The sequence below is a fragment of the Galeopterus variegatus genome, unplaced genomic scaffold (genome assembly GCF_000696425.1).
Source record: "Galeopterus variegatus unplaced genomic scaffold, G_variegatus-3.0.2 Scaffold1038, whole genome shotgun sequence".
In the NCBI taxonomy this organism is placed as follows: Eukaryota; Metazoa; Chordata; class Mammalia; order Dermoptera; family Cynocephalidae; genus Galeopterus; species Galeopterus variegatus.
This window is the reverse complement of record NW_007727149.1, coordinates 300,106-324,592: the sequence shown is the minus strand read 5'-3', so window position 1 is coordinate 324,592 and position 24,487 is coordinate 300,106. Positions and strand designations below refer to the sequence as shown.

General features: G+C 34.4%; 1 pseudogene; it reads right to left on the bottom strand.

The window, feature by feature from the left end:
• The window catches only part of LOC103591858, a 157,693-nt pseudogene extending 135,030 nt beyond the window's left edge, over positions 1-22,663 (bottom strand).
• Between the last annotated feature and the right edge of the window lie 1,824 nt (positions 22,664-24,487).

Genomic DNA, 24,487 nt, shown 5'->3' with positions numbered 1-24,487 from the left:
GGATTTTGAATGTTCCTAACACAAAGAAACAATAATTGTTTGAGGTGATCGATGTGCTAATTATCCTGATTTTAATTATTACACATTATATACAGGTATTGAAATATCACACTGTACCCCATAAATATGTACAATTGTTATTTGTCATTTAAAACTAATATAAAAATATGAGATTGTATTAGATATCCCTAAAATAAGAGAATATTTAAATTCTGCATTTTTTTCACCAATGATAATCCTGTGAAATATTCTTATCAGTAAATATCTGTAAAAACCTGAGAATACCAGATGTTAGGTACATCAAACTATGTCCAAATATAGTCAGGTACCTAAAAACATGATTTTAGCATGCGCTCTTTCACTGAGCTAGGCATTCTCCTTTGTAGGAACACAGGTCTGGAAATTTAAAGACCTCATTAGAATATTTCAGGATTTTACCACTGGAGAAGAACATAATAAATTCAAAGAAAAATTGTTTTTGGCAAAGGGAGGGGTGGATAGGAAATGATGTCTTACCCAGTCCATTTTATTTTTTAATACAGGCATATCTCTACACTAACAGAAAATAAGTATTTCATAGCAGTTGAAATCTAATGTTATCATAGCCAGCCTCTGTACTATGACCTACAGTTACTTCATTTAAAATTAAGTGTAATTAAACCACCACCACAATTCAAGAGGTTGGTACTATACTATTTCTAAGTAAGAAAACTGAGGCAGAGTGAGTAGTATTTCAAAGTTACATAAGTTTTACTTGCAGAGTGAGGATTCTGAGGCTATTCCTAGCTCCTAACTACTACATTACAGTTCCTTTTTTAACCATTGCAAAATAGTACCTTTTATCTGTAGAGCACTAGGTACCTAGAATTTATTCAGATGTCTCTTACCTACACTGTTTCAGTTTTGCCCAAGACCCCCATGTCAGGAACCATCTTGGTCCTGGACAAATGTGAATGGTTGGTCATCCACAGGAGACCATCTAACATGGAAGTTTAGAAAATGCAAACTTTGAGATCAGACTGATTTTTTTTTGTTTTTAGCGACCTTTGGAAAATAATTTACTAAGTTGTGATTTCCTTGTGTAAAATGATTATAGAAATTCTTTGTAACCTCTAGATATTTGAGGAAGAAATGAAGTACATGTATGTAAAATTTTTATAGTGTGTATCACATAGTAAGTACTGAATAAGTTTAATCTAGTATTAATGTTATCATCACATACTTTTCTAAAAATGAGGCTCAGATACATTAAGTGACATATCCGCAATCACACAGATAATGATTTTTTTAAAAAAATTAGAAAGGAAAATCTATATCAGCTGGTTTTGAAGTCAATTTGATTTTAACTCAACAACAATGCTTTTGAACAAATTTGTAAAAATACCCAGACTTTCAAGTCGTGGAATGGTTTAATTTTTCCGGGCACATTTTCTCCTTGTCTAAAATGTCCTGGAGAGAAAATTATTCCCTTTTCTTTATGAACTACTTTATCAAAGAAGACACAAAAATAATTTTTTCTTCTTATGCTAGAGTTAGCATGTCTGAGGTCATTGGAGGAATGCCCAACATTATTATTTGTAATATGCTGCAAGATATGCCTCTGGTAGTAAGAGAAATTGCAGCTCATGACCAATCTCAAATTGTTCTTGTGTGAAATTCTTTCCTGTCTTAACGTTGACTAAATAAATGCTATTGATGTTGCTTGGAACACCAGCGATATAACTATGTTTAGACCTGAATTCCCGTTGACATGTGTATTAGTCCATTTTTGTTGCTTATAACAAAATACACAGACCTCAATGATTTATAAGGAAGAAATATTTTGCTCACACTTTCAGAGGCTTGGGGAAGCTCAAAGTCCAAAATCCAAGGAACACATCTGGTTGTGGTGACAGTGACCTAGGGATCTCAAATTGCAAGATCGTAGAAGCAGATTGGGATAGTTCCTTATGCACTGTTTTTTAAAGCCCTCACAACCAAACCCATGACATCATTTTTAATACACTCAATCCATTCACAAGGCATGGTCCTGCAATCTAATCACATCTTCAAGGCCCTACCTTTCAATCACCATAATAGGATTTCTCACTCTCTTAACACTGTCACAGGGGTCAAGTTTTGCGGGGACACTCAATCCAAGGCAACATGTTCATCCCATCTTCCTAAATCACATGGTGCATTTTTTTCATTCACAATGCTGGGCATGGCCAATAGTCACTCAGTATCTCCTCTACATGTCCTTTAAAGCATGGAATATGAGAAACTAAACCATACTCCTTTGCAGCTAGGATTCTGGATTTACAGTAGGTTGCAATGAGACTCACTGGTGGGAGATATGGAAAATGAAGGAACACAGAAGCTATGTTTCTACCATTGCTTTGGTGTCAAATGAGGTTGAGTCATACAAGTGAAAAAGCGGCTGATTCACCCAGTCTCAACATTTCTATGCCTGGCCACAGGTTTTGAAATTATGAATAACAGAATCAGAGGCACAACTACAGTACTTTGTCTTAATTCAATACTTCAGTGATCGCCTCTGATTTTCACTCTTTCAGCCATTGAAACCATTTTAAAGCCTCTCATTTCCAGTACTAAATCTCTTTCTGCTTTAAATATCTAATAGTTTTTGTGTTTTTAGTACAGAATTCAGACTGATGCCTTCAAACACTCTGTCCACATAATATCCTAAAGAATTTTTCAGGGTTTCTAAAGGAGCATGTGCCATTGACAGATTACATAAGTATCATCTTCCCCCATCTTATTGGTCATGTGTCTTGAGCAGATTATTTTCCATTCCTATATGCATTGTCTCTCTGTTTACTAATTCACTTCCCTGTAAATATTTGCATAGAGTATGGAAAACTTTCACATTCACTTAAATTCTCTGTCTGTCCCCTTCTCTAATTTTAAGGAATATGAGTAGTCAAGGTAACTCGATGTCACCTCTCCCCCAGGGTGATGGAGAAGCAAAGGATTACTCAAAGCCCATTTGTTCTGAGCAGTGCATGGACCCAAAGGAGTTAATTTTCCAGAAACCCTTAAGAGAGAAGCATTCCTCGGAAAAATAACACTGAACTGGGGTCTTCTCTCCGTATTTATTCTCCAGGCCAGAAAGTTAAAGAAAAAGAACATTAAGATAATTGTCATGGCAACAATCATTAGGTTTGGCTGCACCAAGGACATCAGCCCTTAGAGTCAGCAATTTTCTGTGTTACAATTCTTTATCTACAACAGAGACTTGAACCTGGGAAAAGTTTTTTTGTCTTTCACAAGCTTAAGATTTTTATGTGTAATTATAAAAAGTTAGTCTATACGTGAAACTAAAGGGCCTTGGAAGGTAGCCCCTGTGAAATACATTTGCTTTGTAAATGTTAGTATCCTCCACATTTGCCCCTTTTTTAAAATTTTAATTTTTATATTTTTAAAGCAAAAGCAAAAGCTATTGATCAAGGCTTTACAGTTCAGACAAAAACATTTTGTTAAAGCAAAGTTAGTATCATTTTAGCATGGCAAGTCTTTTCATTTATCCCAGGTGGGGACTGATCATGTCATTGTCTCTCAGGGCTGTTGCATTGTCATCATTCCTGGTGGTGTGAATTGGGGTGTTATTGCCAGTTGTTGAAACTCCAGAATGGGGTTCTGTTCCTTGTAATAGTTGATTTTGAGTCCAGAGAGTTTGTTGGTGTTCACCCATCCAGGACATCACTGCTTCCAAAGCATCTAATCTTTGTAAAATTTTCTTGAGCAATTACAAATCTTTTGTTAAAAAACAAGATGTCTCATCCAAGTCATGAGCACTTCCTTTAAGGTTGTGAAACTTTAGAGAACTGCTTTTGTAAACACAATATTATTTCCCTCTTTGACGATCAAAACATTCCTCATAAAAGCATTGATGATCAATTTTCTGATTGAAAAGGCTTTACTTTTCTCTGTAGAGATTCCTTGGCACATTGGAAAGGTTTTACTTTTCTTTGTATAGATTACTGGGTACTGGGAAGGCTCATTCCCAGGTTATCATGTCCCACATTGGGGGGAAAGATGAAACAGCAGTTAGGCCAAATTAGGGAAACATGAAGAGCGGTCAGGAACTTAGAAGAGACATGCTATTCTATAACCAAAGTTTTAAATTATATCCTGTTATTAAGAGAGTCAATTTTTATTGAACTTATGAAAATAGCCACATTGCCATAATAATCATAAAGATACTCAAAGTTTTTAAATTTGGGGGGGATCATATAGGGAGAAAACAAATGCTCTTATCTCTGTTTTAAAGTTTTAATTTATATTTTACCAAACTGCTGTTAGTTATAGATAGCTTAAGGGAGAGAGTTTTCTTAAATCTGAAAAACAAGATATTAATGAGTGAGGTGTATATATATATATATATATATATATATATATATATATGTATATACATATACACACACACACACACATATCTTTTGAGAAGCTCCAGGACCCTTGGAACCTCCCAAAGATAGTTTAAGTCAAAAGGTTGAGTTTTCAGAATTTTGTTTTGGAAAGTTTGTCAAATAACAAAGGAGTAAAACACTTAGTTGAATAAGATCACAAATACTACAAAAATAAAACTAAAGTGACAAAAGATTTCAAAGGCAGAGAGCACAGAAATTATGACAAAACATGAAATAAGTATCCTAGGCCAGTTATTTTAAAAGATAAAGCAAACCTCTTACAATTTTCTATCAAGAGCATTTAAGTGCTTTTAGTAAATCTGGTTGTCCCAACACAAGAGAACAAGCTCTAAACCTGTATTAGAATACTTTTGATATTAATTTTTAGAAAAACGTTTACATAATTTGTTTTTAATTTTAGTCAACTTTAAAAATTTCTCTTACAAATTAAACCATACAAACCATTATCATGACTTTTTGTTTTTGTCCTATACTTCTTACTTTCTAAATAGCTAGTCATTTTACTCTAGGGCAAAAATACATTGTACCAGATATTTTTTCACATAAAAATATTTTCTTTCCCTTTATCCTTCTTAATCAAAACTACATCTTCACATCCATAGCTTTCTTTCAATAGCTTCTCTTTTACATATTTGTTTCTTCTCCATCAATATTAAATTGGCCTCATTTGTCTAAAAATTATGGAAAGGTTTTTCTGGTTTGGGCTGGGTTCACAACTTAAAAGGCTCTAGCAACGACAAATGTAATCCTGTTTGATTAGTAAACCTAGGCAAAGATGTGTGCTGATAAAAACATTATTATACATTCAGGTTAGTTAATGGGGGTCCATAAGTCAGAGCAGATTACACAAAGCCCAGTTTGAGCCTCAGCTATTTTTACCAAATAAATATTTATGGTTTCCCAGCCAAAAACTTGGTGTGTTAAATCTATATACCCTTATCAGATAATGTTAAGTAGGGCCTATGAGATATTGGGCATAGGTTTCCTTTCACCAGCCATCCTGAGTCCCAAGTACCCACGTGGCATTTGGGGCCATGCAGAATCCAGAGAGGCCATGTGGAGCTTAAGGCAGAGGGCAGAGTTCCCAAAGATAATGTCTAAGACATATTGTGCTTCCTGGCATGGCCAGGAGGCAGAGCAGAGATAAGGAGTAGACATATTGACCTAGAGACAAATTTAGGTAAAAGGTTTAAATCAAATTTTGAAAATATATTTATTTTATCAAAACTTTAGAAAATTAAAGTCACATGAACTTGAAAAGTATACTAATTTATTTAATAAGCATGCATTAATTATAAGCCAATTTGGTACCATGCAGACAATACATACACATACAGACATGAACATGTAGACAGTTATAACATTCATTTACATACATATATATGTAGACATAAACAGAAACAATAAGGATTTTATAGGTTTTGTTTAAAACATAATAAAGAGACAGATAAAATAGAAAACTCACTACTATAAAAGGACAGTCAGGTTTAAATTAGGTTTATAAAAAATGTTAAAGCTTATCTGTGAGGCCTCACCCTGTTTTAGAGAAAGCAAGGTAACAAATTTACATTGCAAAGCAAAATATACAAGTCTTTTCAAGGAGATGCAGAGAAAGTTTTCTTCTTTTAAAGAAATGGCATAGAACTCTACCATTGGATTTTGTGCAGAAATACATAGATGAGCCTAGAAGAAAATTTAGAAGTCTGCTCAAAATAACCAGCTGGATGCCAGAAAATTTGAGACCATCTACTTAAACAGGTAGATTTTAGTGTAGTTTTTGTTTTTCAAATGGTTTACTGAGCTTAAGGGCTGAGCTATTAAACAGAGATAGATGAAGCCATTTGACTTTTGGAGTTTCAAGAGAAAAGCAGTAGACCCAAAAGGAGGTCTTTTTGGAGCCAGGGCTGTGTTTCTCATAAAGCCTCAAAGTCTTTGGTGAAGAAGAAAAGCACATGCAGTTAAGAAAAGAAAACATGCTCAAACAAAATTAACATTGCAAAGAAATATTAACTTCTTTTACTTTAGTTTGTCCTATTAAAGATTTTTTCAGCTACTGGAAAAGATTAAGTTTTATCCTTTTTTTCAGTAACATAAACATGTCTTTATTTTTTGTTAAGGTCTTGAATAGATCTCAAAGCAACTTGACATAGATTCCAAGTTGTTAGATGGGATGCCTTGATGAGACCCATTGTATAAATTAATCAGTGATTAATTTGTTCCCCAATTTTTATGTCAAGTCTCCCTTTCTTGGGGTAGCAAGGATATAGTTGTCTAATGACCACTAACATTTTTACAAGCTGTCATTCAGTTACTGTATAGCCAGCTGCTTTAAGGAGACATTGGAGTTGTAATTTATGTTAAGTCTACCTTTTTTGTTCAAGAATTTTCCATATTTCAAAAGTGAAAGAAAAAGAAAAAAAACCCTTCGATTTGAAAGCTAGCTTGACCTGCCGCAGACATGCAGTCACTAATAGAAAACCACCTGTGATTCCCTTACTGGGATGAGTATTCCCTTACCAGGATGAGTATTCCCTTACTAGGATGTGCAAATATAAATATCAGATGTCCTTTACTTTCCAAGGCTTGGCAGGTCGGTCTTGGATCCATGGAATGCCTCACACAGGGCACCATTTGTTACCTCTCCCCCAGGGTGACGCAGATGCAAAAGATTACTCAAAAACCATATGTTCTGAATAGTAAGAAGCCCCGAAGGGGTTAATTTCCATGAACCCTCAAGAGAGAGGCGTTCCTCAGAAGATTAACACTGAACTGGGGTCTTCTCTCAGTATTTATTCTCCAGGCCAGCAAGTTACAGAAAAGGAACATAGGTGATTACAAAAGAACAGTCAGATAATTGTCATGGCAACAATCATTAGGTTTGGCTGCACCAAGGACATCTGCCCTTAGAGGCAGCGATTTTGCTGTGTTACAATTTTTTATTTACAACAGAGACTTTAGCCTGGGGAAAGATTTTTTTTTTTGTCTTTTGCAAGCTTAGCATTTCTATGTGTAATTCTAAAATGTTAGTCTATACTTGAAACTCATGGGCCTTGGAAGCTAGGCCCTGTGAAATACATATGCTTTATAAATGTTATTATCCTCCACAATTTGACATATTTGTGAACCTTATGCATCTTCCTCAACATGTTTTTTCCCACAATTTTGATTATTTTTTGTTGATACCTATAGAATATAAACCTTGGAGATGAATAAATGTAATAGATTTAAAGCCATGATGAATTATGGGTGTTATAGTTTACCTGGTTCTTCTTCTTCAATTTCCCCCTGGTTTCTAAAATAATCCATATCTACATGGGATAGCTATCTCTCCCATCTGTTTTTCCATTCAATTTTATTACTATCAATCTAATTAAATTCATATTAGCTGAAGGCTGAAATACAGCCTTCATTTGTAACCCTTCTCCTAGACTTTCACCTATCTCCTCCCAAATTGCTAGAATCTCCATGTTGTTACAGTACAATTCTGGTAAAAATTTCAAGTGCTAAACATTTGCATGAATGAATCTAAACTTATTCAAGTCCCTCCATAGTAGGAACCAGTAATACTTACCACCTTCTTCCTTACCCTAATCAATCTTATGTAATTTAATTTCTCCATGTCAGTGCTATACTTGCTGATATGCCACAAGGATACAATCTTGTACATTCCTCCATGGAAAAGTGTTTTATAAAAACACTTATAATAAACATAGTGATCAGTGTATTAAAGTTATCTTAGACATCCACCATTCATATCTGCTAGTGCTGCAAATCTTTTTTGGAATATCGTTATCTTGTATTTGATTACAGATTTTCTACCTATTCTTTAGGCTAATATGGATCATGAAGGCTTCCATAATTCTAAATTCCCTCCAAAAAATTTTGGTGGTTAATCTCTTCTAACACTTATTTTATGTAAGTTTGCCTCAGATATGTTAAAATCTAAGGTTTCCCAACAGAAAAAAAAAAAAATTATATTCACTTTTGTTTTCCAAAATGCCATTGTATTATACATGCAATTCACAATTTTGCATTCACTTTACAGTTGCAATGACTCAAGTAATTTTAAATAGTGTTTCTGAGTCCTAGTTATCTATTAAGCATTTTATGAATTAGATATTAGAGTATTGGTCTCCATACTAACATTTTAAAATTCCGTTTTGAGATAATTTGTTATGTATTTGGTAAGCTTTTTAATTATACTTATTTTATTGTATTTTAATAATTTTAAGGGAGTCTCTCTTGGTGGCTGATCAATTTCTACTTTTTCTGATAGATGGTTTCATTAATAACATGTAAACATCAGAAAGTAAATTATTATTTAATAAATTGTCTATTTAATTTTTAGCCATGTGGCTTATATGATGTATTTAATGAAAACTTATTGTTCAAATTTCATAGAAATATAAATAGTTGCACTGTTTTTCAACTTCACAAAGTAAAACGTATAGTAGTTTATTATTTTTGCTACTTATTACTTAATTAAATCACTACATTTACTTTCTGGTTTCTGTCATAACCATTTAAATATATTTTCTTTAAAAGATTTTTTTTAAGGTTCTTAATGCTGCCATCTGGTGGAGAAGTGTTATTTGTTTTCTTAAGATCATGACTTTTTTAAACTGACAAATAGAAATATACATATATATGTCATATACATGTTTTTTCAAAGCATGTGGAACGAACAAACACAGTTAATTAAAATATGCATTATCTCATGCATCATTTTTTGTGTGTTGCTAACAGTAAAAATCTACCCAGCAGTATTCAAGAGTGCAATACTCGTACATTGCTATTAACCATAGTCATCGTGTTGTACAGCAGGTCTCTTGAACTCCTTCCTCTTGTCCAACTGAAATTTTGTGTGCATTGACTAAAATTTCTCCAGCACCAGCACCTCCCTGTTAATCACCATTCTACTCTCTACTTCTATGAGTTCAAAGTTTTTACATTCCACATACAAGAGTATTTCAAAAAGTTCATGGAAAGATTTGTATTATCTTTTAATTCTGTATTTCCACTAACTTTTTGAAGTATTCTCATGTAACTGAGATCACTTGGTATTTGTCTTTCTATGCCTGGTTATTGTACGGTTTCAAACTAGAATCGTTTTTAAAGTATCATCTTAAATATGTAATATTTTAAAACCGCAAAATAGAAAAAATACCTTATAATTTGCATCAAATTTCCATGAAATTATCACTATAATGACTATAAAATTTAAGAATAATAATTAATATCTTTAGGTCATTAGCAAACAAAATTTTTATTCTCATATATGACATGATAGATTCCTTTTGTCAAAATTGTAGAGAGAGAGAGAGAGATATGGGTATGTATGTGTACATACACATTAAAAGATTTTTCAACTGGGAATATGACTTTAAAATAATATTTTCAATTACCTGCAACCTGAGAACCAAGCAAAGTTAGTGATATCTGTAATATTTATTAGATTTCTATTTCCTGATCTGATGATATCTAAACCTGAGTCTGTTCTAAACCTGAGTCTCTTCCAAAACCACAGTGCAATTTGTTGAAGGTTGTTACGAACTGATAATAGTTTCACAGTCAAAAACTATTGATGTGATTTACAAGTTAAATGTGTGAAATGTTTAAAAATATTATTCAGTTTCTTAGTAGTTTATTCCCTGAGTTTATAGAAATTGGATTAACTTGGAAGTCTTATACAGCATTCTCTTTTATCAAATATAAAACTATATTTTGCCTTGCCCTGCAATGTTTATAATAGCTCTTGTCCAGCAGATGGCAGCTCTTGCAATATTATGATACTTTGTAAGAAAAAACCCCAAATGATTAATTTTTCAAATTATTGAACTCATTTAAATAAGATATACAAAGATTTAATTATTTTAGCTTGGCATTTTACCTGAATTTAATTTCATGAGGCCCATAAAAATAACATATAACACATCTTTCTGAAATATTTTAAGATGTGTTATTTGTGACCAAAAATACTGATGGAAATATATAAATCTCCACAAATAAATCATAGAACCAAGAAAAAAAATCCAGTTATGCTTACTAAATTTAGCATAGTTTATGTGATGGTTAATTTTAGGTGTTATCTTGACTAGATTAAGGAATACCTAGAAACCTGGTAAAGCTTTTTTGGGGGTGTGTCTCTAAGGGTGTTTTCGGAAGAGATTAACATGTGGGCTTGAGTGGACTGGGTAGGAAAGGTTTACCCTTAATATGGGTGGGCACCATCCAATCCAGTTTCGTTTACCTGGAGAGAACAAAAACAGGAAAAGAATGATCTATTGCTCTATTCAGTTGGAGCTGGGATACATTCTTCTCTCCTGTCCGTGGACATCACAACTTGAGACTCTTCAGCGTTTGAGTTCCAGGATTTACACACCCTCTGCTCTCAGGCCTTTGGCCTCAAACTGAGAATCACATCATCAGCTTCCCGGTTCTGAGGCGTCTGGATTTGGACTGAGCCACATTACCAGCACCCAATTTTTAGATGACCTGTCATGGGACTCCTCAGCCTTCAAAATCACATAAGCCAACTTCCCTAATAAATCTTCTCTCATATATCAATATATATATCCTATTGGTCTATCTGGAGAACCTGACTAATATAGTCCATGTATTTAAAATAAAAACAACCCATTGACTATATGTGTAGTGCCTTCAAAGATCCTATCACTTAGTATGCATAATAAGTTTAAGTGTTCTCAAAATCTTGCTAAACTATTTCTTGGTGAATAGCATTTTAAAATTATAGCTTTTTGATTATTTTAAATGAAATTATTTGTCAATACATAACCATATGGAGCAAAACCTTTCAAATCCCTTCAGAAATAGTTCCACATAAATCAATTTTCATATTAAATTAAACTTTTAATGTTAAAAACCTTTATGTGTATTTTTTTGTATTTTTGTTTTAATATGACTCTCTTTTTATATGTATACTTCTCCCCAAATTAGAATACCCTTAAAACACTTAAATTGGATACCAAATGTGAAAACATTTAAATTGGTTACCAAAATGTGGTACTGATAATTAAATGGTTGAAGCAAATAAATTTATTTTGACCTTCTTAGTAATATATTAACTAGTAAGAAAAAAAGATCCATGATTAAAATCTCTTGAAATCCAAAGATGTATATTGTTATGTAAATATTCCTAAACTGAACCAATGTGTAGATTAAGACGAATCACCTAGTTTTCCTTATTCACATCCCAGGCTACTACTCTATCCCTCAATAAGTCCCTGTTGGTTTCTAGACTGTTTCACCATTGCTCATAAACCAGTCTGCTAAAGTTAGGAGTTTAGTCTGCTTTTCTTCTCCTTTTGTAGCTTTTCATTTTCAATTCCCTCTCTATTACTTTGAGGTTACCTCACCGAGGGCAGTGCTGCCCCTCCTGAGCAGGTCTTTGCTATCTAAGCTTCAGAGGAGTTCTACATGCTGTTTAGAAATGGGCCCTTTTCCCTTTAGACCCACATATCAACAAACAAGCAGACAAATCAGTAAACCCTGTGAACTCCCCACATAAAACTTTGCATCATCTAGCTCTCCTGAGGACAACTTCTTTCAATTTTGCCCATCATCTTTGTATCCGCAGGTCAACAATTAACCACCCCCCCCCAAAAAAAAAAAAAAAAAAAAAAACTAAAGGAATCAAGAGGTGTGTCATAACGACTCTTACTTGTCCACTTCTCTGTCCAGTCATGGTGTACGTCCTGACTTAGGCATAACATTTCCTCCAGTGTAAAACAAAGCTCAAAATGTTCTCCAATAATCAAGCTTCAACAGGAATAACCAGAAGATTCAAAATTCCCTTTATGTAAAGTTCTCCCTACAAAATATCAAAAGGATGGACTGAGTATCAACATGTGTCCATGCCCCTCATTCTTCTTACTACCTTTTGATCTGTGCAGACAGTCCTGCCCCTCTACATCTTTTGACTCTAGTTAAATTTTTCATAATTCCATGGGGGCAGTGAATATGATTTCTTAGTAGTAAATATATTTCTTTTATCCCTAGTAAGATGAGCATTTCATTCGTGTTTCGATTGTAGAGTTGCTCTTCATTACCTGAAATTAGCACATCCATTCTTACGCTCTAATTCTTTGACAAAGTACCACTAGAAAGAACGTTACTGTCAGGTACAGTGGAAGCATCTGAGGATGGATCTTGCTTACAAGGTCATGAATTCTACTGTGACAGACTTATAGGTGTCAGCAGAAATTATGAATCTCGTGAGTATGAAATAAGACAGTTCATTACTCACAGCAATAGCAGTAATCAGAGTCACACCTTTTGCCTGTTCCCCAAGCCCAGGATAATGCAATGAGGGTAAGGTACTGGCTGCATGCACAGTGTGGAATGTTAAAGAAGAACACACACTCTAGAAAGCATAACTTCTGTGAGTTCTCCTAGTCAATTTGCCTATCCTCTCATCCAGTGGAAGACATTATTTTTATTACCTTAGAATGTCATTGACATCTGCTCTAGGGTAGGAGACGTTTTATCTTTACTGTCCTGGAATATAAACAAATATGTTCCAGGGAGGTGAGGCATCTCCATCTTCCAAGGCTGCCTGCTTGTAAAAAACATTCTTGAAAAGATATTCTGGAACATATTAGTTGTTAATGCCTAGACACATATATACATGACAGACCAATGGATTTCAATCATTTCTTCAAATGAACTAATATAAAATTATCCCAATTTTTTGTATATTTCTGTTTGTGTGTGTGCTCATAACAAACCACCCTAAAAGAGGGTAATCTAAAACATTTTGTTTATTTTTGCTCATGGTTCTGTGGATTGTCTCAGCTGAGCTGGAGAATTCTGCTGTATATGGTATTGGCTGGGATTGTTCATGCAGCTGAATTCAGCAAAAGCTCTCCTGATTCTGCAACATCCAAGATGTTTTTTCTTACATGTCTAGTACCTCAGCTTTCATAGGCCTTAGTCTCTAGTGGGACAGTGGGATTGCTTATATAGTATCTAATTTCTGTGGAACAAACACAGAAGCTGCAAGGTCTCTGAAAACCTAGACCTATAACTAACTTCCAAAGTGTTTCTTTCTACATTCCAGTGGTTAAAGCACATTTGAAGCTTATTTCAGATTCAAAGGATGGGGAAATTAATTTTACCTCTTGATGGTATACAAGGAAGGGAAGAATTGTTAGTGTCCATATTTTCTGACAATCTGTTAAATTTATCATAAGGTGTTATTCTGTGCAAGTCTGCAATCTGTACTCACACTAATGTATTTACATTTTGTGATAGATCAATTAAATAGTAGATACAAATAATAAGGATATTCTGATTTTTTTTAAAACAGTTTTGACTTTTTAACAGCTTTGCCTGAAATTTGTTAAAGCAGATATGCATGAGTTTATAACTTTCATTTGTAAAAGGGTTATTACAAATACTTAAAATTTATCTAAATTGAACTTAAAATATGTTGTTCATATTAGAATTAAATATTCTGCTAAATTATTGATGGTGAGCATTGTTATATATATATATATATATACACACACATATATTTATTTATTTATTTATTATTTGCATTATTCTTACTGAAAAGAAATAAGTAACATAAATTTTGTGTAAGTAGTTGGAATTAGCCACAAATCTTTCACCATTACTATTTTACAATCAGAAAGCTTTTAGCTCAGTTTCTTAATATAAATAGAATTTTCAACACATTAATTGAAATCAATTTGGTGGAGCCATTCCACCATCATTACTTAGTTCTATTTCTTACTCTGAATATTTCTTGTGTCTGTGGTTCCTACACTGTGTGCTGTGGGTACCACAGTGAACTCACAGGAGTGCGATGGGACATTTTAAGTTTTCCAGGGAAACACAGAAATACTCAACATCTGTCATATTTTGCAAGATAATAACTTAAGGTAGTTTTACAGTTTCCATGTTAGATAATTCTACATTTCTTTCAATTATGTCACATATTTACAAAGATGGAGTTTTGGCAGTTATTATGACAGAAAGCAAGTACTGTGGAAAATTATTGTACAATATGTACATTATTATTACAAATTATCATCTTGTAATTTTGTGTTTAAACAAGAAAAATAATCACGTTTTATTCATTTTCTGTGGTATTATCTAATGTGGCCATTTTAATCATTCAGATATAATAAAGATAGTGTTTTTTAAGATATTTACAAAGATTTAGGTATTTTTCTTTTTAGTAATCTGTGTGATGATCTGCTAAATGTTTTATTATTTTGGTCTGGTAGGACAGATGACAACTCAACCACTACACCTCAGTTAGGCCAACGATAATTAGTATAGTGCTTATTTGCTCTTCCATGAGTCCTCGTCCCCTTTGGGTATCCTCATGTGTGTGGATGTTTGTGTGTGCGTGGGAACTTCCAGAAACAGATTTTAAACTATCCAATCAATAGATTCTTGGTTGCATTCAACCAAAATAATATCTTTTGGTGTTTTTATCTATTTGATATAAAAGCTTGATATTGTCGATTTTCTCTACTTTACCTGTTTTTCCCCAAGACAGCATCCACCTGTACAGGGGGAGTGCTATGTGATCTATGGCCGTGGGGAGAGTAGAGCTTGGATACAGTATCTGTCCAATGCAGTTCTATTAGTTATGGATTATCTCTTCTAGTCTAATCTAGACTGGTTTTAATGAGATACACTGATTCTATTTGGCCTTTTAGGACACATCATGCAGGAATTCATTGGTGCAGTAGTGCAAATTTCCTGTATACTCTGACTTCTATGTCCTGCCACCAGCCCAAACCTCTCCTCTGACACATGAGCTTTTTGAAGTTCCTCAGTGGAGGGGTAGGATAACATATTCAATTCACCAAAATACCTGCCTCTGTCACTACTGCATCAATGTTTCACAACACGATGCTCTGCAACTTTCTATATGAGTGAACTGTGAGAAGGAGGTTTCTTCTGGGGTTCCAAATAGAGATGATTTCCATTTAAAATCTCTTATACACTTCCCCACATGACCTGGAAACTCAGAAGCAAGTCAGCACACAATTGTTTAGACATCTACTTCCCTGTTCTTTCCTCTATCCAATTTTTGTTTCCCAGAATTGTTTTGGTTTTCAGTCTTTTTTGCCCACTGTATATTTCCCATATACTATATCTTTTTTTGTTTCTAATATAGAATTTTCTCTACCCCATCTCCTGGAGCTAAAATGCCATAATGAATACCACAGAAAATTATTTACTTGACAAAATATAAAAATCAAATCAAACTGATATTTCTTTATTGGAGCTCAAGTACAGAAAATTGAGTTAAATCCTTAGATGATATTACGTTATATTTTCCATTATTGTAACACACTTTTAAAATAGGAATTGTTCCAAATGCTTTTGGTCGAGGCATTGGAAGACCAGGAAAAATCAATATTTGGTAAGTATCCCCACACCCAAAATAAGATAGTAACATAATAATCAAGACATATAAAGGGGTGTAAAAACCTGTTTTGAGACCCAGGGTCATCTTAAGCCTCAGGATGTAAATAATTTTGGGTTATTGTGAAGGAAGAGAACATTTCTTTGAAAAAGTTAGAATTCTGTCTCATTTTCTTAATCTCCATGAAGAACAGAAATATGTGGCTTCTTCTCATTTACAGTGAGAGGAACTTCAATGAGACCACTCAGAACCTGTGTCTTCTGAGTCTGAGGGGATGCACATGGCTAGACTCACACCTGGAGAAGCCACAGGTTGGAGACTATAAGCAAGGTCTCTGTGACAGAGTAAGGGATGAGGACTTCATGGAGAATGATGAAGACTCCTCCTATCTTTCAGGGCAAAGGAAGACCAAGGATGGCGGAAGAACAAAATGTGCATTAAGAGGCAAATAGCAGGTCTGGAGTCATCATAAAAAGTTCCTTCTCCTCAAAATCTTCCTGGAGCCATAAGACAGGAAGTGATCTCTTAGAAAAAAAAAACTGCAAGTGGTAGTACCAGTAGTAGCCAGCATCAGGAGACACTTTTCCAGATCACAGAAAGTATAGTAGAAAGTTACCAAAGAGGACTGCAAAAAATTCACAATTTGCACCTGGGATAAAGGTTCAGCTCTAAGCATCTGCCAAAGCCTAAGGACTGCCAGATTACATCACTGCCAGTGAAGTCATATCTTCCTTGCCACTTACCCGTCTTTGCTACAGCTGACCCAGATTTGCAAGCGTCAGAAAGCAGTACAGTACGTGCATTGTCAGGTGGCAAAGTAGGGGAGGCTCAATGAAAATTATAAAGAGGAAGCTGACCACTCCTTTCACCAGGTTGGGCTCCCTAAATCTGAATAAGTCACAGCTGAAGGAGAATCCTTAATGTTAAGTGGAATTCAGGTTACTTAATGACTCACTTGGAAAGCTAAGAGAGAATTTCACAGGCTAAAGAATTATAGGAACCACAGAGCCACTGTCCATAACCTCCATTTGACAACTACCAACCAGTCAGCTTTTCTGAAAAGGGAGGTGCTCTCCATTTCTTGGAAAATGCAAGGCTTGAAATGTGTAGAGACCAGTGGCAGCTCGCCAGTTAACCTGTTCAGCTCCTTAGCCCAGCACGGCTTCTCTGTTGTATAGTGTCCCACCCATACCTACCACCCTTGGCTACAGCTGTCAATTTCTGTATCTTAGAGAAATGGGTAGGAAGTAGATCTCCTAAGTGAAAATGAAAATGAAGCACGTGTGAAATTTAAAAGATTCCACCCAGATTAGGCTGTTGTATCCAGACATTGTCATTCCAAACTGTCTTCACCTGGACACATACCAAATTACGGGAACTCTTTTCTTACCAAGCATTGCTCGGAGATCTCGTATTAGTATGGAAGATCCATACTAATACCTTATGTTAATGGCTTTTCCAGAGTTGACTTGGGAATAGAAAGACTTCCATTGTTAAAATTATTTTCAATTATCTCTATTTTTAAAAGTCTACCATGCACCTTTCATGGTCTGATTCCTTATGGGTGTTTTCATCTATTTCAGCTCTGGGGGAGGAAATGAAGAGGCATCTGCAATTACACACTTGGCCCTGTTGTTCAGAGGAAATGGAGTATACAAAAGTCTTTAATCTTCAATGTGCACAGCTCATAGGCATATCCTAATTTCCTAACCAAATTTTGACTAGTGAGGACTGAAACTCTAGAATCCAATATATGTCTTGTTTTTTTACAATAAGTGCCCCCTTCCTGAAAACACACACACACACAATTAAGCCATTTTCTGACCTATTTTTCTGTGTCAGCAAAAATGTTACTTCTATGTGGAGTGTTGTTTAAATTTTCAAATTCAAGTAGATGCCCATATTACAAATCAAACAAATTTTCTTTTTTGTCATCATTCTTAATTATAATTAAGTACTAAATTGAGATATTTTTTTTCTATTGTTCATCTTAAGGTGAAATCTAGAAAGGCTAGAATATTTTTTCCTTTTTATTAATGTATCCAGCACCTCCTAGTTTGGCAATGATTAAGTTCTCAAATAATCTTTCAATGAAATGATGAATGAATTTATGGTGATTGCTATTAAATAAGCAGTGGAAAGAGAAGAGCAGTGAATATAATAATCTGTCTTTTAAAAGATGAAAACTCAATATGATGCCAAAGCTAAAGAGATATAGATGTGCAGATTTTTAGGCAGAGACTCATGTATACCTGTGTGTCTGTGTGTGTGTCTGTGTTGCCTAATAGTACGGCAGCAGTGGGATGTTACACCTTGAATAATTTTTAAAATGACTTTGAAACAAAACCACAAAATTTTGCTGTGTTACTGTAGTGGATTGGGTTATGTCCCCCAAAACTCCATGAAGCTTGAATTGTGTCCAACAAATTTTACATATTAGAAACAACGCTACTGTGACTGTTAAGAGAGTGGGGCCCTGAAGAAGTGATTAGATTGTGGGACCCTGCTGTAGTGAATGGATTAAAAATCGTGGTCAGGGGCATGGTTCTGAGGGCTTTAAAAGGACAGTGCATGAGGAACTGTTTCTCTGCTCTGCCATTTCACAATGTGATACCCTGTGTCAGAGTCACCACCACCAAGATTCTCACCAGATGAGTTCCCTGGACTTTGGACTTCCTAGCCTCTGAAATTGTAAGCAATAAATGTCATTTTTCATTATAAATCACCCAGTTCCAGATATTTTGTTATAAGCAACAGAAACAGACTAATACAGAAAATTGGTACCAGAGAAGTGGGGTATTGTTTATAACAAATACTTGAAAATGTGGAAGTGGCTTTGGAACTAGGTATTAAGCAAAGGTTGGAGGAGTTTGGAGGACTCAGAAGATGACAAAAAGAAAACAGAAATTTTGGAATGTCTTAGAGACTGGTTATGTGGTGGGGAGCAGAATGCTGATAGAAGTATGGACTGTAAAGACCATTCTAAGGAGGTTTCAGATAAAATTAAAAAAGGAGTTTTTCAGAAACTGGGGCAAAGATTACCTTTGCTGTGGACTGGCAAGGAATTTGGCTGCATTCTGTCCATTCCCTAGGACTCTGTGAAACTTGGAACTTAAGAGTTGTGAACCAGAGTGTTTGGCAGAAGAAATTTCTAAGCAACAAAGCATTTAGGGAGCTGCATGACTACTTGCAACAGTCTTTTTTTGAGCTATAGTAGCAAAGGCATGACATAAAGCCAGAATTTAAAAGGAAGCAGAGTGTAAGCATTTGGAAAATTTGCAGCCCGGCCATGTGGTACAGAGCAGAGAGTATTTTCAGAAGAAAAAAATCCCGTGATGCTAAGATTAGTACAAAGGAAAGGGATTATCAAGAGAAGGTGAAAAGGGGCCAGAATATACTGCAGAAGTCTCTGGGGTCAACCCTTCCATTTTAGGCCCAAAGCCTTAGGGAGACAGAATGGTCTTGGGGAACAGGCCTGAGGTGCCCTCCACAGGCTCACTGCCCAGGGCCACGTCAGGAAGCTGCTTCCAGCACCAGTACCCCAGCTGCTTTGACTGCTCCAGATGTGGCTAAATTGGCCCCAGGTGTGGCAGGATCCACAGTTTTGGGAAATAAAAGCCAGAGCCTTGGCAGCATCCATGTGGTATTAATTTTGTTGGCTCACCTAATGCCAGAGCTGGGAAGGCTTGGGAGTCTCCACCTCGAAATCAAAGGATGTATAGAAAAGCCGGGGGACCCAGGAAGAGATTTGTCACAGGGGCAGATTCACCACAGATAACCTTTGCTAGAGCAATTTGACTAGAAAGGTGGGGTCAGAGTTGCAGCAGAAAAATCCCAAGTGTTATGCATAGTGGAGCCATGAGAGTGGGACCACCATGGAGACCCCAGAGCTATGGAGCTACCAGAGTAAAACACCAGCCTGTGAGAGCTGAAGTGTGGCCTGAGACCAGGAAAATCATAAAAGCAGAGTTGCCTGAGGACTTGGGGACCCAACAAGCACATCAGCATGCAGAAGATGTCAAACATGGAGTAAGGTACATGATTCAACGCTTTGAGACTCAATACCTGCCCTGCTGGTTTTTGGACTTGTTTGGTATCTGTTACCCCTTTCTTTTGGCCTATTTCTACCTTTTGGAGTGGGAATATGTACCTTATGCTTTTTTGTATCTTGGAAGTAGATAACTTGTTTTGATTTCACAGAGGGGACTTTGAACTTTGGACTTTTGAGGTGAAACAAGTTAAGACTTTGGAGATGAATGAATGTATTTGTGTGTGAAAAGAATGTGAGTTTTGGGGGGCTAGGGGTGGAATGTAGTGGATTGGATTATGTTCCCTCAAAACTCCCTGAAGCTTGAATTGTGTCCCACAAGATTTATGTATTAGAAACTTAGCCCCCACTGTGACTGTTAAGAGGGTGGGAAATTCTATTATGGTAATTGAAAGGTGGAGCCTTGAAGAGGTGATTAGATTTTTGGAACATGCAGTAGTGAATGGGTTAGTAATGGTGGTCATGGGCATGGTTCTGAGGGCTTTAAAATGACAATGCGTGAGGAACTGTCTCTCTCTCTCTGCCCCGCCATTTCACAATGTGATACCCTACATCACCATAACCACCACCAAGGCCCTCTCCAGATGTGCTCCCTGGATTCTGGACTCCCCAGCCTCCGGAACTGTAAGCATGACATTTCATTTTTCTTTATAAATCACCCATTTCCAGGTATTTTGTTATAAGCAACAGAAATGGACTAATACAGTTACTAATTCTTAAATAAGATATTTATTTAGGCTTATTTGTCACTCCTAATTGCAATAAAGACAAAAATCAAAGATGATGTTAAATTAGAGATCACTTAGCTTGCTAAGGAAGACTTTTTTAAAACATAAAAGGTTTTAAATATTGTTGCCTAATACATTTATTTGAGTGAAGAAATAGGACTCTAGGACAGAATTACTTAGAATTATTCAGATTTATCTATCTGAGGGTTTTGGATAAAACTCCATGTTAAGTAAAGTAACAGAAGTACAAGTGTTCTGTTTTTGGCAACCTGTTTCCCATTATATAAACTAAACTGACTGTTTTGCATATGTGTAGGGCAGAGTACTAAGTACTTCTTTGATCTCTTCCACTACTGCAAATAGTGTGTATGTCTGTTAAGCAGATGCCTTTTAAAGAACATATTAAGTCAGATGGTATTTATCCAATCATTTTGATACTTTTATGTTGCTTTTTAGACATGTTAAAGGGTATAGACAAGAAAGTTGGTCAACATTTAGTTGGTCAGAAGTGGCACCCATAAAATTAAATAAATAATTTTATTACAATTATAATAATATACTCTAGTACATATTTAGCCTGAAAGAAACATAACTACGTGTTTTCATATAACCTTTTATCTGTTTAAAATATTCTACAAACCAACTCAAGCTTGAGCTTAGTTTTACAGATCGTAACATTTTGAAATTAAATAAAGATATAGAAATAAACTAAAAATTTATTCTAGGTAAATTTATTCTAGAAAACTAGAACTACAAAAATTCAGTAAATTAAATGGAAACACTTAAAAATGCAAAATTTTTTCATGATTACAGAAATAACCAGTTAAAAAACTCACATAGAATATATGTGAATATATATCAATAAAAGCAAAATACTTTAATGAATAATTTTTTAAAAGGCGGGAATAAACGGAAACACATGCCATTTTCCAGGTTGGGAAAAAGACACAATATAATGATTCTTATGCTCCCCATATAAATTTATAACATTGAACTTATTACCATCACAAATATTAACTTGACAATTTGGTTGAAATACTCATGTAGACAAGAAAAATATCTGTGTCAAGCAAAATTCAAGGACAGCTGTAATGGGAAGTTTTCTTTTCTCAGATAACAAAAACACGTGCAGCAATTTAAACTTTGACACTGACATCTCAAGGTTACCTTTGAACATCTATGAATGAACTCACAAGGGCATCCAAGAACTTCAGAATCTCTTGAAAACTATGGGCAGTGTACAGGGATGAGAATTTTTAGACTCATCCGAATATATCTATTAACATCCCCCAACCATGTATGTGCAATCAGCCCACTTCATGTTGCACATAGTTACACATAAGGGTCCTCTTAAAGACTAATGATCTCTTCCGGACCACATCGGGAGAATGGTGATAATAGTTTATTCCATGTTCTCCTGATACCTGGAGAATATGTGGAATATTCTATCACCACCTCTTCAAGGGTAAACCAAGGGTTGAAAGAGAAGAGGTAAGACAGCAGAAATCTGTGATCTTCCTAATTCTCTTTTTCTTCCTCCTTCTCATACTTATCCACTGCAAAGGCAAGGCTTTCAACAAGCTTTTCTTTCCTAGAGGGGCTTCCATTTACTCATAGGCAAAGTTGGAACATGGCATGTTTTATCAGAAGGAAACCTGCAATAGTCTCATCAATTAAGTAAAATATAAAACATTAACACCACTGTTATTTAAAAACAAATTAGAGGCAAACACAATGAAGAAAAGGTACTTTAGTGACTTTGAGTTTTCATCGGTGTCCATTTTACCCAGAACTCCAATATAATCTGGTGGAAATGATATATCCAACTTCTACGTCTAACCCTGTAACAGTCTGGCAATTTTTCAAGTTCTCTTTCTCTTTTTCCCTGTCTCCATAACTAGAAGGTCTTACTTGCCCTCGAAGTTGTGAGCTCCACAGGTGTAAAGAGGCAGGACTCTTTAATCACCGTTTGTAGCAGAGTCTCGCAGAAGTGATTCTTGGCCAGGATCAAGTGCATTGGAGTCTGTGCAAGGGAGAAATTCATTTTTACCATATGAAGCTAAGATAAACTGAATTCTAAAAATTAATTAGAAATCCATATGAGGTTTAAAAAAGTAGAAATAAAAATGGAGCACAAAAAATTGAAGTTTAAGCTTGTATTATATGTCATTAAACTTGGCATTTCCATAAAATATTAATCTCATTGCTAAATTGATTTTATTGGACTAAAAATCACTTTATGATTTTTTTCCTGGATTTATCTGAATTCATTTAACTTTCATTTTCTCTCTTTCTTTTGATAAAAGCATTTAATTTTTCTGTGTATTTTAATCTTTAAGTTTTCATTTTGTTGAAGGTCATAAGCAGTAGAGAAGATTAAACGATATTCATGTAATATTACCTAGCACAAATATAATTTTAGCCAACAATTTATAAAAACACTAAAGATTCTAAGAAAATACAAAAATGATATATTCTTTTGAATGTCTATGCTATGCTTTTATCTTAGAAACAATGTTGGTAATAATGTAATGTTTTATTTAGATCACTTATGATTTTCCTTTTTATATTCATGACTTATTATTTATTATTATAAAGCTGTGATTAATATTGAATATAAATCTATCAATTTACTAATGTAGTGATTGAAAAATTATGTATTTGGTCATAGTTTGTCCTATCCTAGAAATCATTAAAATTGGAAGTATTTTTTCTTTGATAAATTTTAATTATATAACGGAAAAAAAAATGTTAGCATTCTAAGGCCAATTAATATGCCATATGTTTTTTATGTAGTGCAATGTAGAAAATGCTTTTATGTGTTCTTTCGTATGTAATACTTGCTATATGAATGGATATTTGAAACAGCTATGTGACATAGACATAGATTTTGGAAGAGTAAACTTACTGTACAAATTACTCACCATAAATTTAATGTTTAACAGCTACTGTTTTATACACATTTCAAGAAAATAAAATGTCTTAAATATAATCTAGGATTCATAATTTTAAAATACAGGGGAAAAGGTTATAAAAATTTTAATATGTTCTAGGGGATTTTTTCTATGAATAAACATTCTATCATGTATGGACACATGCTTAAGTGATTTTCTTTAACAATTTTCATTAGCTAACAGCAGAGGGAGATATTGAACTATACATTATAACTTTTTCAGTGCACATCTTTTGCAGAATAATTTATAGAAAGTTAGACATTTGATTTTGAAATTTATTTTCCTTGGAAAACACCTTCTTTTACAACTATTTTATAAAGATATATTACCCTTGAGATATGTTTAACAACCATCAAGGTGTTGCAAAATGTGAGTATTAATGTATTTACATTATGTTAATTTATCATACAGTTTTTACTTAAATGTCTCACTTTTAAATGTCAAATGACTTAAAACTTACACATTTTATATTTTATTAGAACTGGCTGGAACACTAAAGCATAATTTTTTAAAACTCAGCCAGACCAAATTTGTGTCTCTGTTCTTTTATTTACTAGTTGTGTGACCCTCAGCAAATAATTTTTCTTTCTAATTTCCACTGTCCTCCCCTGTAAAATGAGAATACTATAATATGTCCTTTACAGGGTTATTGTGAAGACAAAATAATGTAATATAGTAAGCAATATATTACTAAATATGATAATATACATTTATTAATGTTCCTAATGTTATAGATACTACTATTAAATTTTAAGGAATACTGATTGAGTGAATGAATGAAAAATACATAAATATGCTGTTATTAATCATATAAAACCTAAATTATATAAAATTATATTAATTTTACACTTTGTAATACTTTGCTAAAGCAAAATAAGCCTGATATAACTTATAATAGTAAACATGAAATTACA